We start from the raw sequence: 21,934 nt of genomic DNA on the forward strand, positions 1-21,934 counted from the left end.
GTGCGGGAGAAGGAGGTGGGAAGGGTCTGGGTGAGGGTCCTGGGTTCGCTTTTGGATAGTTCGTGTGGCTTTCGGTACGTGTCCGGAGGTCGGTGATCACCCGCGCCCCTGCCTGCAGCTCCCCGCCTGTCCCTGCCAGCAGGCGCTCCGCCCTCCATCTCCTTGCACCTGCTCGCAGCACATCTGACGGCCCCTGGGTGTCCTTTAAGGCTGACGCCGAGGAGCTTCTCCCCTCAGAAGGGCCCCTTCACCTCCTGGGGCTCTGGGTGGGCCTCCGCCACGCCCCACCGCATCGGAACTGTCCCTCCCCGGTCCCAACCCGCAGCGAGCCGCCAGAGTCTCCAGGGCGTGGGCCACGTCTCTTCGCTTCTCCAGTCCAGGTCCCAGCCAGCGCCCGGCATGGGTGGGCCGGCACTCCGGGGTGCCTCTCAAACAAATAATGCGTGCGTGGGTGGTTTGAGGCTCCTCCAGTGACCGGCTGCGGGGGCACTTCGAACGAGACCTACAGGCACGTGGGCCCCATTTTACCCTCAGGTGCCACAGCAGGAGCCCAGCGGGTTTTTTTTTAATTAACTTTTTGAGAGAGGAAGAGAGAAACATCGGTCTGTCGTCCACTTATTTATGCACTCACTATTGATCTTCTCTGCTCCCTGACCAAGGATGGAACACATGACCTTAATGTACTGGGACAACACCCTAACCAGCTGAGCCACCCGGCCAGGGCCCAGCTGAGCCACCCGGCCAGGGCCTGGCATCTGTAACGATCCCCCACCACTGACAGGACAGAATCTAGATTCTCTGGTTTATCAAAATGTTCGTGATCTCCTTGCCTAACGCATCGGTTACGCTCCACCTTTCTGCTCCGATCATACTTAACCACGTGTCTCTTCCCACCTGCACCGTATCCTCTCACACCGCACAGTGTGACTGTCACCTGCCTGTGGGCAGACGGCTCCCCGGCCCGAGATGCGGCTGCTCTGCCCCTCCTGGTCGCACGGGGCCACTCCTCCCCCTCTGTTCCCATCTCAGCCGAGCGCCCGCCCTCGGCCGCTGTCCCTGACGCCCTCGGCCGCTGTCCCTGATGCCCTCGGAGAGGGTTTCCGTGCCCCCTCTGCCTCCACACTGTCCCGTGTGTGTTCCCGTCACCGCTGCTGGCACGTGGCCAAGGAACCCAGCCTCGTGCCCCCTTTGTCCCCAGTGCCCACAGTGCTGGGCACGAAGTAGGTGCTCAGTAAGTGTTTACCGAACCGGCGAGGAAGTGAGCGGTCGGTCTAATGAGCTCCCAGGGGACAGTTTCCTAGCAGGTAGTCACCCTGGCATTTCTAGGAATGTCCAGATTTATTTTCCAGTTCAAACTGAAGACGCTTTCATTCCGAGGCTTAAAGACGGGGCGTTCTCCAGGAAGGACGGCGGGGCCGTGTGCTCAGGTGGGTGGAACTCTCGGACCCGCCGTCTGGCCGCATGGAGAACCCATGTCACCCAAAAAACGTGCCTGAGAGCATCCCACAGGACACTGCGGGGGGCCGGGGCAGCACTCTGGTGGGCCTTCCGGTTGGAGCCTTCGACAAGTAAATCCTAGCGGGGACATGGGTGGGGCGATCCCGGCGAGCCTGCAGGAGGAGGGGGCCCCACAGCCGGTCCCCAAGGAGAAAGAGCTTTTCTGCGAGAGGATATTGAACCGTTTGATCGAGGCCGATAAAGCGCCTGAATCGCACTTGAATGTCTGGAGAAACAACACTGTCCAAAGACACTTAACAGGGACTGGGGGTGGGTCTCCTCTCTTCTGCCGCCTCCGGAGGGGGTGCTGGGGGCCGTGGTGATCTGTGCTGTGTGTGCAAGCCGGCGGGATAATCCCGGCAACAGCAGGAGGGGCGGCCACCGGAGCAGGCTTCCGCCCTGCTAATTAAAACCATCCTTCCTCTGCCCGCGAAGGCTAACGAGACAGAGAGGGAGCGGGCTAATGAAAATGTCACCGCAACGCTGCCTGCTTATTTTATTTATTTACTTAATGCTGCAACTTCCATTTTGGGGTTCTGAGGGAGAGAGAGATTTTTCAAAAAAATTTCTAGAAGACCTTTTCTTTTTTTTTAAGGTTTTATTTATTATTTTTAGAGAGGGAAGGGAGGGAGGGAGGGAGAGAGAGAGAGAGAGACATCAATGTGTGGTTGCTGGGGGCCGTGGCCTGCAACCCAGGCATGTGCCCTGACCGGGAATCGAACCTGCGACACTTTGGTTCACAGCCCGAGCTCAATCCACTGAGCTATGCCAGCCAGGGCTTAGAAGACCTTTTCTTCATTCATCACCACCGCGAGGCTGGGGCACGTCTTCGGTTGTCTGAAATCCTGTCTCCACTTGTCAATAATGACAGTGTTCTAGGGAGAGGGGCCGGCTGGTGGCCCCTTGGAACCACATAAAAATGGAAGGAATCTGAACACACCCTCCAGAGTGTTTCCCCCCAAATCCGAGGGCCCAGCTCGCTGATGAAAGCCTCAGCCCCACCCCCGGGGGTGGGCGGCCGTCACCGAGGGGTGTTTGGTGAGACGAGGTCGCTGTGCTCACACAGCCCTCGCGTTGATCCTATCAGCAGTCGGTTCTGCCAAGGCGCCAAGAATTCAGTCAATGTGATGTTTAATGGAGCCCAGCCATGACCTGACCCTTCAGTATCGGGTGGGTGCCCCAGGGAACCCCGTCTTCATTTCAACCCCTTCAATGCTTGGTGACTTCGGCTAATGGCTTCCTCGGTACCACTGTCCACTAGGCTAGGGGAAGGAAGAAAGACGGGGCTCAGCCTGGTGTAGGTCTGGCCGAGAGGGCTTCTTCCTGCTGGCGAGCCTGCCTTCAGCAGGCAGGCTGCGAGGCGAGGCTCCCGCCCATCAGCAGCGGGTGCTCATTCCCGGGGGGCGGGCCCCCGAGCAGCAAGGGGAGTCTGGCTGAGGAGCTGGTGGGCAGGTGCGTGCGTCCCCTGGGGCTGCCAGGACAGACGGCCTGGGGCTGCCAGGACAGACGGCCTCAGGCACAGGGCCTGAAACAACAGACCCGTGTGAGCTCCGGAGGCCGGAGACGGAAGCCCAGACGCTGCCCTGGGAACACCTGAGAACCCCTCCTCGCACCTTCCCGCATGTGGTGCCTCCGGGCGTCCCTCGGCTTGTGACATGATCGCTGCTGTCCCTGCTCCTGTGGTCACGGGGTCTCCCGCTCCTGCTCTGTGTCTGCAATCCCTTCCTCCTTACAGGGACACACTTATCTTGGGGCTTAGGGTCTGGGCAGGTAATCTAGGGTAACTCCATCTCAAGACCCTCTCACGTAACAACAACTGCAAAGGCCATTTTCCAAACGAGATCGCATCCATAGGTTGGGGACATATATTTTTGAGGGGATCCCCATCCATCCTACCAAAAAGCTGGGTCAAATGAAGTCGCATTGGTCACTTGGCCCCAGCCGACTGGTCGAGCGTTTCCTGCTCTTGCTTCTAGAAGGGGTTCCTGCCCACCCCTTTTCCACGGCGTGAAGATAGGCACCGAAGGGCTTTTATAGAGAGGGTACAGCTCTTCAAAGACCTTGGCCGTGGCCACTTCACCGCTCTGCGTTTGCAGTGGGAGGTTGAACGCCACAGCAGCTGAAAGCGGTGAATGCGAGGACCCCCCCCCCCCTGGCAATGGGGACACGCGCGTGGGTGACGGCCACCAGCGGTTGAAGGCTGGAGCGGGACATGGACTCTGCCTCTGGTTTGGTTACAGTTTTGCAAAAATTATGTGTGTCCATGAACGGAGCCTGGGGGGGAACTCTGAAAAATGAAAACTGGTGACAGTTATACATAGGGGGGTGGATATTCTAGGTGATTTCCCTCACCCCTATTTTAAAATTCCTATTATGAGGATAATCAATATTGCCATCGTGATCATATCATTACCACCACCATCACCATCATCATCACCATCACCACCACCATCATCATCACCATCATCACCACCATCACCACCACCATCATCATTACCATCATCATCACCATCACCACCACCACCACCATCACCACCACCATCACCACCATTGACAGTGCCATCACTGTCCACTTTCCCTGCAGAGTGTCACTACCAGCGGCAGCAGCAGTCACAATAACGACAGCTCACAGCCTCTGAGAGCTTCATGGTGAGGCGCTGCTGTGAACAGGCGTTCTCAAGTCGAGTGTTCACCGCACCACCGCCACAGCATGGGCACTATTGTTACCCCCACTTTACAGATGAGGACACCGAGGCTCACAAGGTGCAGACACTCACCAGAAGTCACCCTGCTAACAGGGGTGGAACCGAGACCCAACCTCAGTGGGGCTGGTGCCGGAGCCCATGCCTAGCCTTGCAGACCAGCGCCTGGCAGTGAGCACTGGCGTCTACATTGTACCTGAGGGTTGACAGTGTGCCTTAGCACTTAGCATCTCATTTGCTGCCCCCCCGTGAGGCTGTCATCACTACTGTCACTTGGGAGTCAAGGAGCTTGCGGCTCAGCGAGGGGAAGGGACCAACAACATCCCACGGAGGCTACGTGCTGGAGTGGCTCCCGGACCTCGGCCTTGAACCCTGCAGGCTGCACGGGCTTCCCCACTTCACACAAACAGCTTCCGGGGTCGGGGCCGCGCTCCCCCCGCACGCAGCTCCCTCTCCAGCACTTTCCGCCCCACCTGTGTGCGCTCCCAGAATAGCTGGTGAGCGGCAGCCCCGCCTCCTCGACCGGCAGCTTGCAGAGGTCACCGTGTTCGTGACTGCCGCCCTTCTCTCCTTTCCCTTACCGCCCCCACGCCCCCTCTGCCTCCCAAACACCCAACAGCAGGGCTGACAGGCCCCCCCCCCCCCGCCTTTGGTTTCAAGGGGGAGTGCTGAGGCTCTCGCCCCATACCCCTGTCATTTGCATACGAGTCTTTGGGAGTGGGGGGAAGGACGGGCCAGGCGTTCTCAGGCGATGCTACTCATTATTTACACAGACACGGAGATATTTCAGTAAAACTGCACTCGACTCTGAGTGACAAGGTACCTTTCTGCGGTGCAAGGTTCAGGGAGATTGTAGGGGAGTTGACAGCTTTTTAACGTACGGTTGCGATTCCACTGAAGCACGGCGTGTTGTTATTTTGGAAGTACAAGACGGCCTGTTCATTAGCTGTGATTCAAACTGAGTTTACATGCTCGGAAACACAAAGATAGAAGGAACGGCATGTTTCTTTTGTGGGGGGGGGGGGGCTCTGGCTCCCGCTCCCCCCACCCCACGCTCTGCCACACACAAGAAAACATTGAACACCGAGTGTTCTGAATTGGAGTGGACGTGTTTTTCTTGAAATGACAGCCTCCCTGGGAATCATGGGAAAGGGGGGCTGGTGGCCTTCATCATCCTCCCCAGGGGAGCCAGCCAGTGCTCAGCCTCCTGGGCGCAGGGATGCCGAGTGAGCAGTGGGATCGGCAGGACAGACCACCAGGCATCAGACCCCCAGGCCCGCTGAAGTGGCATGGCATGGGTCTGGCGCACCTGGACTCCTGCTTCTCCGAGTGCAGCAGCGGGAGGGGATGGACCGCAGCACCTGTAATCCCAGGCGTCTGTTAGAAACGCAGAACCACAGCACCCATCCCAGACCTCCCACCTCGGAACCTCTAAGGAGGTCCCGGGTACCTGTGTGCTCACTCCCAGTTGAGGAGGGACAGCCCGGAGTCCCCCCGATGCTGCACCCAGGCGAGGTGACACGTAGCAGCGGCTGTCATTCATTTATTCAGCTCACATGTGTCTGGCATTTGCTGTGTGCCAGGAGCCGACGAAGGGACCAGGCGCACAGGGAATAAGACGGGAAGAGCTCCCGCCGCCCCCAGGGGAGCTCGTGGGCCGGCAGGGGAGCCGCAGTGGGACAATGAGCCAGAGGGGAGGGCTCTCCGGAAGCCGCCTCACCTCCCCTGGACAGAGCGGTTCCTGCATCTCAGTGGGACCGTGACCGGCAAAACTCACCCACACGGGAAAACGCACACCCCGTCATCACCAGTGCGGCATCGTTTTGCCCGATCTCGCAAACTGATGCGCAAAATCCACGCAACTCGCCACTGACCGTGTCAAGTGCGCAGTTCAGAGGCATTCAGTACCCCCCCAGCGCCGTGCCGCCCCCTCTCCGGCTCTGAGACACCCCCCGGCCCAGGAGAACACCTTGCACCCGCCGAAGGACTCCTCTCCACCCCCCTCTCCCTGTCCCCTGCTCTGCCTTCTGTCCCCATGGGTCTGACCACTCTGGAAGAGGAGTGACAGAACACATGCTTGGCTGTGTCCAGCCTCTCCAGCTCTGGGTCATGTTTTCCTCACCGATGGGCGTTCATGCTCGTTTAAAGAGATCCCGCCACTTAACGTTGGTCTGCATTTGTCTCAGGGGAACCAGACCATCGTGGGGAGCTCCGAGAGGCAGCAACGATGCTCCTTTTGGATTATTACAGTATCAAAGGGTCAGTGTTGTCACTTACATTGGTCCACGAGCTCCGACTCGGGGGCAACCTTGAAAAGAGGACTCCAGGTTGTGTGCAAGGAGCTCCCGGACACACTTGAATGGTAGACACAGGCACCGGAAAGTCACTCAAAGCATGCATTTTGGGGTCCGCAAAGCATGAATTTGGGGGTCTGCAAAGCATGAATTTTGGGGTCCGCAAACCATGAGTTTTGCTCCTGCAACACTGTGGAATCAGTGGCAGTCCTGGCACATTTTCCCATTGCACTCAATCAGCCACTGAGTTCACACAACCACCAATTACCACGAGCTCTGCGCTGGGCTCCACAGAGACGATGGTGGCCACTGGTCTGCCACCGGGGTCCCTGGGTTCTGAAGGCGCCCCCGCCCCTCCTACCTGGAACCAGGAGCCCCGGGCCGCAGCAGCCGCGGCAGAAGGCAGCGTTTGTGGGGAGGAGGCGCTCAGACGGGGCTTTCCGGCAGGGCGAACCCCGAGCCACCTGCAGCAGCATTGCCAGGGAGACAAATGCCACATCTGGGAAGAGAGCTGCCTAATCCACAGCTTGTCATTTGGGCAGGAAGTACTCCCTCTCCTTGGAGAATCCGCCTAATTATGGGCTGGCAGTGCGCCAGGGACGAGGGACGAGAGAGAAATGAAGAGGCGGCACCGGAGCACAGCACACCGCCCCCCCCAGTCATCTTCCGCATGGAGGGAGGGGCTGTGGTCCCACTCGGGAGCCACCAGGAGGCGACCTCCTGACAGCACGCTGCGGGGCTGGGGTCACCGTGAAGGGTGACGCAGACCAGGCACTGCTCCTCCCGGAATTCAGACTTTCTCAGATCATTGTCTTCTTGTCCTTCTTTTAAATTAAAAAAAAAAAAAAAATCGTGCTGAAGTACCTATGAAATTTGCCCTCTTCACCAGTTTTGAGTGTACGGTTCAGTGCCACTAAGGACAGTCACACTGCTGGGCCACCATCACCCCTGTCCACGTCCAGCTCTTTTTCATCTTCCCAAATCGAAACTCTGTCCCCTCCCCCTGGTGCCCCCATCCCACTTCCCGTTTCTGCGGATCTGACTGTTCTCGGCGTCGATGCCTCATGTAAGCGGGAGCCCACAGGGTCTGTGTGCCTACGGCTGCCTTACTTCACTCAGCGCGGTGTCCTCGAAGTCGTAACAAGTGTCGGACCCTCACTCCTCTTTAGGGCCGAACCGCATCCCGTCGTGCGGGCGGTCCATCGAGGGATGGACGGACGCTTGGCCGTGTGAGCGTGAATGTGCAGGTTACTGACTTTCAGACAGCAACACCAACAAGAGTGGCTGTGTAGTCTTGCTCCCCTCACCCCCGGGTTCTCCTGGGGGAGGGGTCTTTTGGTTGGGCTGGGGGGCGGGGGGTCTGGGGCACACTCCACTGCGGGGGTCACAGCCTGCGGGGAGAGGCAGGCACCGTCGTGCTGAGTAGGAAGGACCGTTCTGATTTAAGGGTCCTATAAATGACCCTGGTGGGGCCCTCCCTCCGGGTCTAGGTCTGCTCCCAGGCACCGGAAGCATGTGTGAACTTGACTGGCCGGATACGCACCGTGGGAAACAGGCAGGGAAGAGCTTCCTTGCAACCCAGGACGTCAGAGAGCCGGCTTGAGCAGGCCCCGAGAGGACCGGACTCTGACCTCCAGCCCGAGGTCCTGCCCTCTGCCTCGGGTCCCCGAGTCTGCCGGGCACGGGCGGTCCTACTTTCCGACTTTGCCACAGAACCGCCAGCTCCAAGGACGCTGGGACAGACATCTGACAGCGTGTCTCACACGTCACCTGACCACCGGGCAGCCTGCTGCAAGGATGGCTCCCCCGGCCCCATACCCCCGGAGAGTGTGGCTCAGAAGGGGCCCGGGAATCTGCATTTTGGTGATTCTCACGCAGGCTGTCCCGGGGCCACCCCAACAGGCACCATGTGGTACAGTCATGCTGATGATGCCGGCTCTCCTCCCAGTGTCCTGGCTACTGTGGGGTCACGGGCCAGAGAGAGCGTGAGGACAGAAAAGATACATCCTAAGTGGTCAATTCCTTACCAGGAAGTTTGGGAGGAGCAGGGGTGGGTGGGACTGGGGGTGCTTACCTTGGTATCGGAACCAGTAGACACAGCCCCCACCCGGCGGTGCATTCCCCGATTCATTCCTTTCTTCGGGGCCGTTTGCGCCCAAGGGTTGAATTCCAAGCAGGAGACGTGGTCAGAAACGCCTGTAGGAGCCGGGCCCCCCACTACACACATCCGCCCCGTCGGCTCAGCCTCGTAAGCTCGTGTCGGACACTCTCCACGCGCGGCGGTGGGTGGCCACGTGAGCATGGCTGCTGTGTTCTGTGTTCTCCTCTCTCGCAATCAGAGGCGGGATCGCAATAAACAAAGGTTGCGCCAAGTTTTACCGAGGGCTCTGCTCTGGGTCAGACAGCGTGCTAAGCAATGGACCCACACGCCTCATTCGAGTTCACCCTCCCAGCAGCCCTCTGTGCGCGGAACGAGTTCTCCCATTTTACAGAGGAGAGCGTGGAGGCCCGGGGAGGTGAGACGACCTGCCCCAGGGTCGCAGCCAGTGCAGCGGGCAGCCAGGGTTCGAGCCAGAGCCCGGCTCTCCGGAACCCACGCTCTGCCCCTGCTTCCGCACTTCCCGGTTTCCCCCTTAAAATCCGCTGATGAATGAAACCTGGTGCAGGGTGCCATGGAGGCGGCATGCATCCACCCGCCAGTCGGCACCTGCCTCTTTGGGGGGGGGGGTGCAGAGAGTGAGCTGGGTCAAGTTAATCGATCATTTTCTAGTTCAGGGGACCTCTCCCAAGGAAAAAAAAAAAACCAGCATCATTCTAATTCCTACTCCACTTCGAGATTAGCGAATAATGGGAAGCGCAGGCCCCCGAAGGTGCCGGTGTGGCTCTGGCCCATGTGGATCAGAGCGCCCTCCCTCCGTGGCTCTGACCCCACTGCCCCCGCGATGCACCGAGCCACCGACTATGGGGAGCACAGGGGCCTCGGCCACCCAGCACAGCCTATGCTTTGAGAGGGTGGATGCCCAGAACGCTGAAAGCTAGAATACGCCAGAAAATCGGGCTGATCAGAGGATCCGCCTGCCACTTCCCTTCTGTCCCCAGCCCTCACGCACTTCTCACTAAGACGGCTCCACGTCCCAGGGCCAGCTGCGGGGGGAAGAGACCCGCGTCGGGGCGCAGTCCCCTCAGCCGGCTGAGGGTTCTCCGTTTTACAGCCTTGAGGCCTCCCGCGCGGCAGCGAGGGGCCGTGGGGCGGCAGCCATCCCCGAAGCGGTGACACTGTTATGTGCTTTGCTGGGGAGTGTGGCTTAATTAGATGACAACCTGGAGGTGCTAGCTGTTTGCAAGGTGATACCGGTCTCCTGGGCGGAGGGCTCATTTAGCTTTTTGGTGTAATTCAGACACGAGAAGAGGGGAACAGCCTGGATTTCGGTGGATCGAGAACTCACACGCACGCACGCATGCACATGTAGGTGTTACACAGACATCACAAAATTTGGGTGCAGGGCCCCGGGGAGGAGGAGCAGAGGTGGCACGGAATGGCTCCTCATTCCGACCAATTTGATACAACATCATTCCTTGTGGCTCTCTCTCTCTCACATGCCGCGTGGGGCTCTGTGTGTAAGGCCTGACCTTGACTCGGACAGACAGACAGACAGACAGACGCCAGGCAGGCAGACCCAGCTGTGCAGCCCAGCCCCTGCGCTTCAAGCTGTCCGATGCTGGCAGGCACCCCTCCAGCCTCTTGGAGCCTCCACTTGTCGTAAGAGCAGGTGGCACACCCACCTCCGGGGTCACGGCAGGGGTCACGGAGAGGCTCAGACGAGGGCCTGCAAGTAAGCACCTGGCCCAGCTCTTGGGACAGTGTCCCAGGCGCGATGCCTCCTGCTCACCAGGTGCAGGGGGCAGAGGTGAGTGGAGGAGCCGGGCCCTGGCCCGTGGCTCCCCGAGGTGGACCCATACATCCTCCTTCCAAAGTCGTGGGGAAAGTCCACTCACTGGGCCGGGACGAGGACAGGGCGGGCAGCCGGGGGGACGTGAGAGAAGGCCTCACAGAGGGGCCGGCATGCGGGCCAGTCCACGGCTTTCCTCCCCGTTGGTCGTGAAGGTGGTATTTCCATGCAGTGAGACCCGCCCACGGTTTCCGCACACGGTTCGCTGAGCCCTGGTAATGGTGTTCAGTCATGTGACCTCCACGGCCGTGAGGCTCAGCGGCCCCTTCCGCTGGAACGCTCCTGTGCCCCTTGGACGTGACCTGCCTCCCTCCTCCTGCCCCAGGCCGCCCTGGTTGCTTCCCGTCCCCACGGTTTGGCGTTTCCTGGAATTTCGTAGAAATGAAATCATACGGCTCACAGTCTTCCATGTTTGACCTCTGTCCTCGACATGCACGTATGAGAGTCGCCCGCGGGGTCGATGCACCAGCTCTTCAAGCTCCTTTTTGCCCAGTTGTTCTCCACGGTGTGGCAGACCACTGGGTACCGCAGCCATAACGAGGAGACCCCTCTACGCCTCGGGACCCTGGCCCTGGTGGGAGCTGCAAGGGGCACTCCGCTGGCTGTAAAGAAGAGCCACCCAAGCTGGCGACTGTCAAACGTGGTGGGCGGGCTGCCCCCCGGCCGCAGGGGCGCCCCCTGCAGGAGGCACACGGCAGCCTGGAGGACCCGCACCTTCCCAGGGAACACCCACTGAGCCCGAGCGGCAGGCAGGCCAGACGCCCTTGCGGCCCTTGCTGGCTCTCTCGGATTCTTTTACTCTTAGAGGCGGTTCCGTTCCTGATAAGAAAACGTCTGCAAGCACTCACGGGCGCCATGTCTGCTTCCGGGGTTTTTTTTTTTTTTGCCAAGTCTGCCGGCGGCGAGGCTGGGTACACCCGGGCCGCTGGCGAGGCCCTCCGCCCAGAGTCTCTCCTGTGTACCCCGGGGGACCCTCAGTGCCCCCATCTGTGAGAGGAAGGGAGCACTCTGGCGCCTCCTAAAATCCTTCCAAATTGAACCTTCGAGCTGTTCCAAAAGGCCAGTGTCCTTCCCATCTGTTGAAGGAGGAACTGCATCTCAACGTGGGTTAAAAACCGAAGCTGAAAGATCCGTGTGTTTAGAAACAACAGAAACATCCTCGTAAAGAGGGCTTCGGTCTACAGGTTGCAGCCGGAGCGTCGGGGGGTGGCCCAGCCCCGTGCCTCGCTGCCCAACCTGCAGCGGCTCCTGGACGCGGGGTGGGGGTCAGGGAGCCTGGGTCACAGGGTGTCCGCCCTGCCCTTACCTCCTGGTCTCGTCCTTCTGGGCTGTGAGAATGAGCTGCTTTTCTAATTCACAGGACCGCCTGTTGGGACACCGTCCCTGCCCGATTCAGAGAAAGGGGGGCATTCGCTTTAATAGATTTGAATTTTATCAGCCTGCGTATTTGCAACCGAAGCGTAATAATAATAAATTACGGTCCTAATAAGTAGGCTGCCCAGAAGGGGGACGGCAGCGCCCCAATAATTGATGCACATTCTTTGGAATTTAGGGGCATCATAATTTATCGGGATTCATTTTTTTCCTCTCCAATTTGAGGAGAGGCAGCGGTGTTTTGTAAGCAATAAACCCTACCATTGTATTTCTTGGCTAAGCAGAGAAAAGCATTCTTATTATTTTCCGCCTATCTCCTCGTGATGGCTGCGGTACCCAGTGGCTTCTTTATGGGGAAGAGTTTATCAATATTTCAATTACAAACTCCGGTGTCCAGGAGGTTTGTAACTCGTCTATTTAAAAATCAGATCAGGCGGAAAACACCATGAGTGGCCTGTCGTCCCAGGAACCAGCTCGCCCTCTAAAACATTAAACAACCGATGTGAGTCCATTCGGCTTCTTGCAACTTTGGGGGCAAAACTTTGGTTTCACTCCCCCCCACGAATCAATGGGATGAAGCTTCTTTTTCCTTTGGAGGTGTTCAGGTGTGCCCAGGTTTTCCACCTGCCGCGGGAGGGGAGAGATTCTGGAACCCGTCGACCTCGCCACCTGTGCTCGGTGGAGGGATGTTATGGACAGGCGCCCGCACACCCCCTTTCACCAGTGGGGCGATGGTTTGGCGCCGCACCCCAGCGACCAGAACCCCGTGGCGTGTCCTTTCCGGCAGTAAAGACTCCTTCCGGAAAGCAACTGGTGCTCTTGACTGTATGACCAGCCTGCTGGCTTTCCCAACAGTGGACATTCCCGTAAGTGTGGCCAGGGCCGGCGCTGCCTGTGCCACCAAGAGGATGAGGCTGGGAGCTGGCTAGTGGCCCGGCCAGTGGTCCAGCCTGCAGGGCAGATGCACCCAGTGCTCCAGGCGCCGAGGGCAGCCTGCTGACCTCAGCCACCCAGGACTTGAGCCCACTCTCCCAGCCACGGCGCACGCCAAAGCCCCATTTTGAAACCCCCTAATGTCGTAGTTCATCCCCTAGTGCATCACCTAGAGCAGCCCAGGCCACCTGGAGCAAGGACACAAAATGTCATGACACTCCACCCAAGTTGTCCCCTGGTCACCATAGCCCCTACAGACATGGGGTTTCATGGGGTTGGCCCTCACCAGAGAAGCCAGCGGCGAGAACCCCCATCGGAGGCCCGGCGTGGTGACGTCGTGGGCGGGGGCAGGCGGCCTCTCCTTGCTGGTACGGATGGTGTGGGGACTTCCTTGGGCCGTGCTAGGGATGGGCAGGCCTGAGCTGCTGGCAATGCCACCTGGCACTGCAGCTTTGCTACGCACGGGGTTCTCGCCTTCAGAAATGAACACCCTCCCCGTCTCCCTCCACTCGGCCCCAACAGCACCCAGCTGTCGGTGAGAAGCGGGAACTCCTACCTCCAGGGTTTGGGGAGGTCAGGGAATGTGGTGGCCACCTACTCGCTATGTGACCTGGAGCAAGTGACCCCACCGCTCTGGGCTTTCCCGCCTGTACAATGGGGAGAACCGCACATACCGGGAACACTGCTGTGGGGTTTGAATGAGGAGATGTGAGGGCCGCGCCTGGCATTCATTCATTCTTCATCTGTTCATTCATTCATTCACTTATTCAGTCATTCACCCCGCTTGTCTTATGAAGCACCTACTAGGTGCCAGGCACTGCCCTAGGCTCTGGGGAAACAGCGCGGGTGAGGCAGAGCGCCTCCCCCGAGCTTACATTCTCAGGGGGAAAGAGAGAGAACAGACGAGCACCTGAGAACAGGCGCTTCTGTGTGTGACGGACAGCGGGTGACTGGAGGGACCCCATCCTCAGCAGTTCCTTCGAAACGCAGACAGCCCTGCCTGCCCCCACCCTGACGCCTCCTTCCAGGCCCCGTCCTGGGCTCCCTCATCCGATGTCCCTGGGCACCCCCGGGTGCCGCTCCTGAGCACCCAGTCAGGCTGCAGAGACGGGTTCAACCAAACTTCCCCCCAAAATTAGGGGCGTGGCTTTTACCCTCTGGGCGCACAGGGCACTGGCTCTTAGAGGCCTCTACCTTTGCAATGATGGGCTGATTGATCTCAGGGACGAAGTCCAGTTAGGATTTCCGGGGGAGAGGGTCCTTTGCAGTGGCAAGTCTGCTTCTCCTTCCCCCGGCCTTCTCGGAGAACAGCAGCTCAAAGAGGCGCTGTGGGGCAACAACCGACCCACGGGGGACGTCGGGAGAGGGTTCTGACCCAGCTGGAGGTTTCAAAAGGTCACGCACAGCTGGACCCCGTTGCACCCCAGGTGGCTCCCATTGTCAAGGTGACTCAGGGCAGTCCCTGCTATTCACTTGTGAGCCCCCGGAGCCCCCAGAACAGTCACCCCCTGGAGACCGGGATGGTGAGGACGCGGCTGAGGGTGGCGCTTCCCCTCCGCAGAGCCCTGCGCCAGGCTGGGTAACCCCGCCCCCGCGCACTTCCGCGAGCCCGCCCAGAGCCCCGGTATCCGGCAGGAGGCCGCCTCTCATGAAGGAGGAAAAGGATTAAAATCGAGATTTCACTATTATTTTTCTCTGATACTCGTGCAGCGAGGAATAGCTCAACGGTGTCACCGCCTAGTTCCTCACTGGCGTTTTTTGTTTCATGCTTCAATATCTTCCTCCAGCTGCTGGCGTCTCCTTTTCTTCCTCCGCGCTTTGATCTATTCGTTCTCCCCAGAAACGGGGTTTATAAATCACTGTAATGCGGCCTTGGGAACGACGGTGCTTAGAGCAGGGAGAGATACATCGCCGCTAACAGCCCCGGCAGGGAGAAAAACTCTCGGCTCGTCGCCGGCTTCCGGCGACGGGTTACTGATGGTGTTTGCTTTTTATGTCTGCGCGCGCGCCACCGGGGCAGGGCCGCGGGGAGCATTCCGCACGCCGCCTGTGTCGTATTTCAAGCCTCCTCCGGCAGCCGAAAACAAACTGCTCCTGCTCGCTCGCGGGGAAGCGGGGAAGCGGCACGCACAGGCAGGGCGGAGCAGCAGGCACTGTGCCTGGTTCCCCAGGATTCCACCTCGGATGAAACTGGCTCCTAAAACCTCTTTTTTTTTCCTTCCTCCAACCCGGCTGCACGCCCCTCGCAATGACTCCAGCCCTCCCGGGGTCGTCGGCCGGGCTCTCCCCGGCTCACGCGGTTAGGAGTCTGCCAGCCCGATCCCTCCAGTTCCACGGCCGGGGCCTCCCTCGTCACCTTTTATGGTCTCCTGTCCTGGGTAGCGCACAGCATCAGAAGCACTGGGCTAGAGGCAGGGTCTCCTGCCGCCTCACAGCGGCCTCGCTGTGCGTGTGAGAGCCAGGCTGAAGCAATGAAAGCCCTGCCAGGCCTTAAATCAGACCGTAAAGACGGGCCCGTTGCCCCAGAGCGAGGTGTGTGCGCGCCGACCCCGGCCCCTCTGCGGGCCTGCGTCACGCAGAAGCGCCGTTTCCAGCTGCAGCAGCGACGTTTCTGGGGACTTCGATTTCTTTCTTAACAACCGGCTTTTCGGCCTGGGCCCACCTGGCGGGGGGCGCGTAAGGCTCAGCGGATCCCCCCTCACCTGCGTCCCTTCCTCCGCCTGGGGCATCTCCGCTGGATCTTCCCGCCCCTGTGTTATCTGTCCATCTGTCGACCGCGCCTTGCCTGGGAAGGCAAAGGATTAATTCCAACGGCGACCTTGACTCAGCAGAAGAAAATGCTTATTTCTGTCTGTAGGCCAGGCCTACCCAGGCCAGAGCAAAGTGCAGACAGCTGCCTGGGGAGGTGGCGTTGCGGGGACCCGGAGAGCGTGGTGGGAGAGCATGGTGGGTGGCGGAGGTGTTCCGACCGTGCTCTGTCCCACGTGGAGCGAGGTCACCACCCACGTGAGGGTGCTGAGCAGCACCTGGAGTCTGGCTGGTGGGAATGCAGACTAAGTGTTAAATTATTTCCTAATTCATGGAGACCTAGAGAGCAGAGGTGGCTGGCGGCTCTCGTCATAGGCAGCACCGATGAAGACAGACTCTCTGGAAAATTCAGAGAGGAGAAGCTCTCAGCCACGTCCCGCGTTACCCCTGGCAGCCACTGTCTGAAGCAGACTGGCTGGCACGAAGAAGAGGGAGGTTCGCACCCGCAGATGAAAGTGTGTGTGGGGGGGGGGGGGGCATCATGAGATGATCGGACGCTTCTGAAGCTGTGCTCTTCCCCGGGAGTACAGCCAGGGCTGAGGGCAGTCACAGGTTCAAAACCCACTCTGGGCCGTGGGTTACCGAATTTTTACTTCCCTTGGGGTGAGAACGAAAAGATAATCTGTGCAAAGTGTGACTTGCTTTCCCAGTAGCCGCTCGGTGTGTGAAGCTGGCATTGCCTCATTTCTCCCCGTGCATCTCGTCCATCCGAGGTGATTGGAGGAATGGACAGACGGACAGATGGAGGGATGGAAGGACGGTGTGTGCGCGCTCATTGAAGGCCATGGAGAAGCGGCTCCTGATTGTCCTGCTGTGGAAATGTGGGTCGGCGCGGCCGCAGTGCGCTGTGCAGCCTTGTCAGCGGTGGGTTCGAGACCGGCCTCTTCCGAGCTCATTGAAGGGATTCCAGACGCCACCGGTGGGAGGCCGCAGAGCAGCCACCCACCCACCGCAAGCCGCTTCCTGCCGCGCCGCCCCTGCGGTCACCCCTGCCCCAGACCCCGCCCTTGTTCCCTGGCCGCGCCCCCACACTAGGGGTCCCAGGGCTTTGTGTAAGCGACTCCATCTCCCAAAGCCCTGTCGTCTCCTCTGCGGAACAGAAATGACAGCAGCACCAGCCTCGAAAAGGCATGTGCGTCCACCAGCAGATGACGGAGACACAGAATGGGGTCTGTCCAGGCGGCGGAATGTGACACAGACGTAAAGACGGCGAGGCCGAGACACCTGCTGCACTGTGGGTGGGCCTGGAAACACACGCTGAGTGGAAGAAGCCAGACACTGAAGGTCACGCACTGGGCGGTTCCGCTCATGTAACATCCAGAGCAGGCACATCCAGGGAACCGAAAGTAGATGAGTGGTTGCCCCGAGGGCGGGGGGAGGGGCGGCAGTGATGGGGGATGGGGCCTGACTGCCACACGGTGGGGCTGTCCTGGGGGCGGGGCTGATCAGACCCTCCGGCAGGAGACTGGGGCAGTGGTGGCCTGCACCGTCGTGACTGCCCTTAGTGCCGCTGAGCCTCACGCTCGAGAGCTGTCCGTTTTGTGTGGTTTTTACCTCAACAACAAAACATTTAATGTTAAACTTTAAAAAAAAAGATCTTTTGTTTTTAGAGAGAAGGGGAGGGAGGGAGAAAGAGAGGGAGAGAAACATTGATTGGCTGCCTCTCTTGCGCCCCCAATCGGGGACTTAGCTCACAACCAGGCATGCATGCGCCCTGACTGGGAATCGAACCGGCGACCTTTCGCCTGGCGGGAGGGTGCCCGACCCACTGAGCCGCACCAGTCGGGGCCACAAATGTAATCTTGCAAAAGGGATTTCTCAGCACAGTGCCTGGCATGCAGCCAGGCCGCAAGACCAACAGCATGGACAGCCCCACACACGTCCTCTCCTGCCCGTAGAAGTCTTCCCTTGTGACCGTCGGGTCCTCTCGAGATGCACCGGCCACATACACTTAAAAAAGAGAGACCGTGTGCAAGGGGGCTGCCTACAGAGAGCGCACGTGAGCAAGGACACCGGCAGGGGCCGGCAGATCCCGGGGACCCGGGCCCCGCGCCTGGGCAAGGTGTGTGGCCAAGGCCCTGCCCCGGTCCCGGAGGGCACTTCTGCTGGTCTCTCTCCCCTGCAGCAGGAGGAGGAAGGGACCCCGAGGTCCTTCCCAGTGGCACCTGCTAACACGTTCAGTGCCTTTGGGTCAGGAGCCTTCCCTGGGGCTCAGGGACCATCCCCCTTTCCCCGCCCCCTTGTCCCCAGCTGCCTGGGGGCGGCAGCAGCAGCAGCGGGAGCAGCTTGATTTCTGGAGCCCGGAGAAGCCATAAATCTAGAGCTTTAATCATGTCTTCATGATCATTCAGCAAAGAGCAGCGGAGGATTTATTCTGCCGGGACCACAATGGGGAGACCGCGGGGGGCTGTCACTGGGTGGGTATTGGTTTAGCAAAGGTGGACGGCTCCCCGGGGCTCTCCCCGGGACCAGCGATGAACGATGACCCGATGGCCATAACAAGGCAATTACCGGTGTGTGCAGGCGACGCTTCGTTAAAGAGGCAGGCGTCCTGCGTGGGGGCCGGCACGGGCCCGTGCGGGGCCGTGAGGCGCCCGAGATTTCTCCCCATCTCTGCTCCGGGGCCCGCGTCCTTGAGACAACAGTAAGCATTTTTTAAAAGCCCCCAGGGTCCTTCCCAGTTCTCTGCACAAATGTTCCGGAGGAAAAATCAGGGAAGCCCGGAGAGGACTCTGGGGTCCCTGGCACACGGTGGGCCCCTCGCATCCATTCACCCAACATCTCCCCCCGTTGGTTCCGTGGGCAAGAAGAAAGCGGCCCAGAGAGGGAGCAGTTAGTGTCTGCCGCACAGCTGCCCCCCAATTCCCAGCGCGAGCTGCCGGCTGCGGGGCGCCGCTTGTTCACGAAGCTCCGCTCAGAGCGGCAGAAAAGGAGTGGGCTCCCCCGGGGCGAGGGAGGAGGCCCGGGCGGGTGCCGGGCGGGCGGGAGGGCTCTGCGGGGGGCGTTTCTCGTGAGTTGCTCCAGAAAACCTGTAAATGCGGGTGTTCCCGTCCTTTCTGTGCTGTGCCGCCGCCGATGGTTCCTTTCTCTGCTCCCGTAACCTCATCTGCGCCTGGACGGGAACAGGTCTCGAAGCAGCAGGTGTGAGAGCACTCGCGGCCGGGCCCTAAGACACGTAGACCCCCGGCCCATGCCCCCACCCCCTGGTTTCCAACACGGTAACGCTACACTGCAGGGGCATGTCTGTATCAATGGGCCAGTGCTTCTGGGGTGAAACCTCAGTTGGGGTGTTGTCCGGCCTAAGGCTATGCCCATTTACTAATGTCAAAGGTCCTGAGAACTACCCCCCAAAAGGGTCATGCACACACAGCCCGAGAGACCGGCCCTGCCCCCCGAGGTCGGCCACCTTCTCTGTGCACACGCGGCTTACACACTCCCTTGTCTTCTGCCCGCTCCCCACACCTGCTCTGCAGCCTCCGCTGCAGCGCCGCACACAGAATAGTGCTCAGCAATAAGAAGCGCATAGGAACTCCCGAGCCCCCTTGGGTGCCAGGCCAGGTGCTGGGAAAAGACCAGGCCTGTCTGCATGGGGCCCAGTCCCCGGCGGGACAGGAAAGGGGTTGATTGCTGGATGGGGTCCACAGACACGTTCCCACGAGCCCTCGCCATGTCCCCACTTTACAGATGGGGAGGCTGAGGCTTGGCAAGGTCATATGACACGAACAGGTTAAAGGTGCGGGCGGCAGAGCTGGCGCTCCGGCTCGGGTGCCCCTGGCCGTGAAGCCGCCTTCTGGGCACCGCGGGGCCGAGGAGCCAGAGGCTCTGCAGCGGCACCGGCCCATCAAGAAGCCGCACAGACCGCACATGCGGTTTCACGCACTCTAGGGCCTGCATTGGGTCGGTTAAAAAGACAGGTGGAGTTAACTTTAATAATATATCATTGAGCCCAGCGTGCTCAGCGCTACACAACTCAACACGTAATTGATGTAAAAGTCACTGATGGGAGCTATTTTACCTCCCTTTGCTGCACTAGGGCTTTGACGTCCGGGGTGTACTTTGCGCTCACCACACATCTTGGTTCCAGAGGCCACGCGTGGGCTGGCGGCTGTGGCGCTGAGCAGCCAGCTCAGGAGGAGCAGCAGCGGCGGCTGCTGAGCTGACTTGAAAGTGCCGTCCCTGGGCTTAGGGAGGGAGCTGACCTACTGTGGGGAGTGGTCTCCATTTTTATTTTATTTCTTTATTTAAAGGATTTTATTTATTTATTTTCAGAGAGAAGGGAAGGGAGGGAGAAAGAGAGAGAAGCATCAATGTGTGGTTGCCTCTGGTGCGCCCCCTACTGGGGACCCGGCCCACAACCGAGGCATGTGCCCTGACTGGGAATTGAACCAGCGACCCTTCAGTTTACAGGCCGGTGCTCAATCCACTGAGCCACACCAGCCAGGACAGTTGTCTCCACTTTTTTAAAAAAATCAAATTCACATATGCTTTTGCCCAACTGTCATATTTTGGGGAATCTTGTCGACAGAGATCCATTAGGCATAGATATACATTCAGGGATGTTGGCTGCAGCTTTATATGCTGTAGAAAAAAAAAAAACAAAACTAAAAAACGGAAACATTCTGACCAGTCATGGGTGATCAATCACGAGGGGAACAGCAGGTGTACGTGGTGGAATACTACACAGGCAGGAAAAGGCAGAGGTTAGGCCTAGCCACAGGGCCTTGGTCTGCGGAGAGCCTCAGCCCCCGCTTGCACAGGGACAAACCCTGGTACCCGTACGGCCGTCGGTGCGGGTGTGCATGTGTCGGGGAGAAGGCACAGAGGGGCACGCCCAGGTGCCGACGCCGGAGAAAAGGGGATGGTCTCCTCTGTCTTCACACTTTCTGATTGTCTGACTTACACCACAAGCAAGAATCACTTAAAAGGGAGTAACTCTGAACTTTTCTAGAAAGCCCCCCGGCTCTGTCAGACTCTCCCCCTGGACCCCAGAGCAGAACAGGCAGCTTCCCCGCCCCCGGCGCCCAGCCCTTCCCGGGAGCCGTCAGGCCTCGGAGAGCGAGGCCTCGGGCCCGAGGAGACGTCGGCACTGGACAGTGGCGGGACGAGCGAAGGGCAGTTTGACGTGAGGCGTCTCGTGAACCGGCCAGGAGGGCAGGCCCTCCCCGGACCCCCGAACACTGCTGTCCGCCTGGGGCTGTGGCTCTGACTGCTCCCAGCCGAACTTGCAGAAGCCGCAGTGAGGGGTTCTGACTTGGGGCGTGGAGGACAGTGCCCGCAGCGTGTCCCCGGTGGGACCACTGGTGGGAGCACTCATTAACAGCTCCCCAGTGATTCTAAAGGGAGGCTTGATCCACCCCAGACCCCCTTCAGATAACCACTCGATTTACACAAGTTCAAGGGGCCTGCAGGTCACGTCTCTGCTGTGCGGGGCCCGGCACACCCGTACCCCCTGTCCTGGGAGAAGGCAGGTCCTGGGACTCGTGGGCAGGCGCCAGGACCACGGCGCAGAGCCCGAGGCCTGGTAACACGTGCGAAATCGCCCCTCTGGCTGTACGGACACAGCTCTGCACGTCAGGTTCCCCGGAAAGAAAGGCTCTTTGGATTGGCTGGGAGACGCCCGGCCGAGAGAGGCCCCTTTAAGAGAAGCATTAGCCCCTGCAGCCCCTGGGACCTCTTCCAGAAGCCTGTCTGGTCCCTCCTGGCCACACCCCAAGGCCTTGCCCAGGAGGAGGGCCTGGGAGAGGCCCAGATTTCCCCTCTTTCTCCAATCACGCGTAAATATCTGAATAGTAACCGTCTTTGCCACTAGCAGCTTTGTAATCGAGCTAAGAAGCTTTCAAAAAAAAAAAAAAGATGCTCCGTTATCAAACGGGGGCGGGGAGGCGGGGGGAAATGGACAGCTTGCCCAGACAGGGGCTCTCCGTGAGAGGCCAGAGACGCCAGCCACGAGAGGCTCAAGGGGTTGGGGGGCCCAGTGTGGGGACCACAGACACCGTCCTCCCAAGCGCCTCCCCGAAGAAGGTAAAGGCAAGATAAAAAACACCTTCCCTTTCCCTCCCCGATCTGTAGTTTTCTGGTGTTAGCAAGGCTTTATAAGACACATGCTCCCAATTAGCTGCCCCTCTTAATTTAAATGCTTCATAAATTATCTCCTGCGCGTGTGGATTATCACTTCATAATGCGAGTTAGCATTTAAATAAATAGCTGTGGTGTAGAAAATTAGAGAGGTTTACTTCTGAGGCACCGGCGTAATGAAGGAAAATACCACGGCGGCTGGTCGGGGGCGGGGGCGCGGGGCGTGAGGGGGACACGGGGGCCCCTCGGCGTCTCCCAGAAAAGGAGGGTTATTGGCGAAGTCCCCTCTCCCCTTTATTGG

At 59.5% G+C, this 21,934-nt stretch overlaps 1 protein-coding gene across 1 annotated transcript in view; it reads left to right on the plus strand.

Moving 5' to 3' along the window:
• The window catches only part of CFAP77 (cilia and flagella associated protein 77), a 98,589-nt gene that overhangs the window by 17,043 nt on the left and 59,612 nt on the right, over positions 1 to 21,934 (plus strand). The window lies entirely within an intron of this gene.

Source organism: Phyllostomus discolor, chromosome 3 (assembly GCF_004126475.2).
Source record: "Phyllostomus discolor isolate MPI-MPIP mPhyDis1 chromosome 3, mPhyDis1.pri.v3, whole genome shotgun sequence".
Taxonomy (NCBI): Eukaryota; Metazoa; Chordata; class Mammalia; order Chiroptera; family Phyllostomidae; genus Phyllostomus; species Phyllostomus discolor.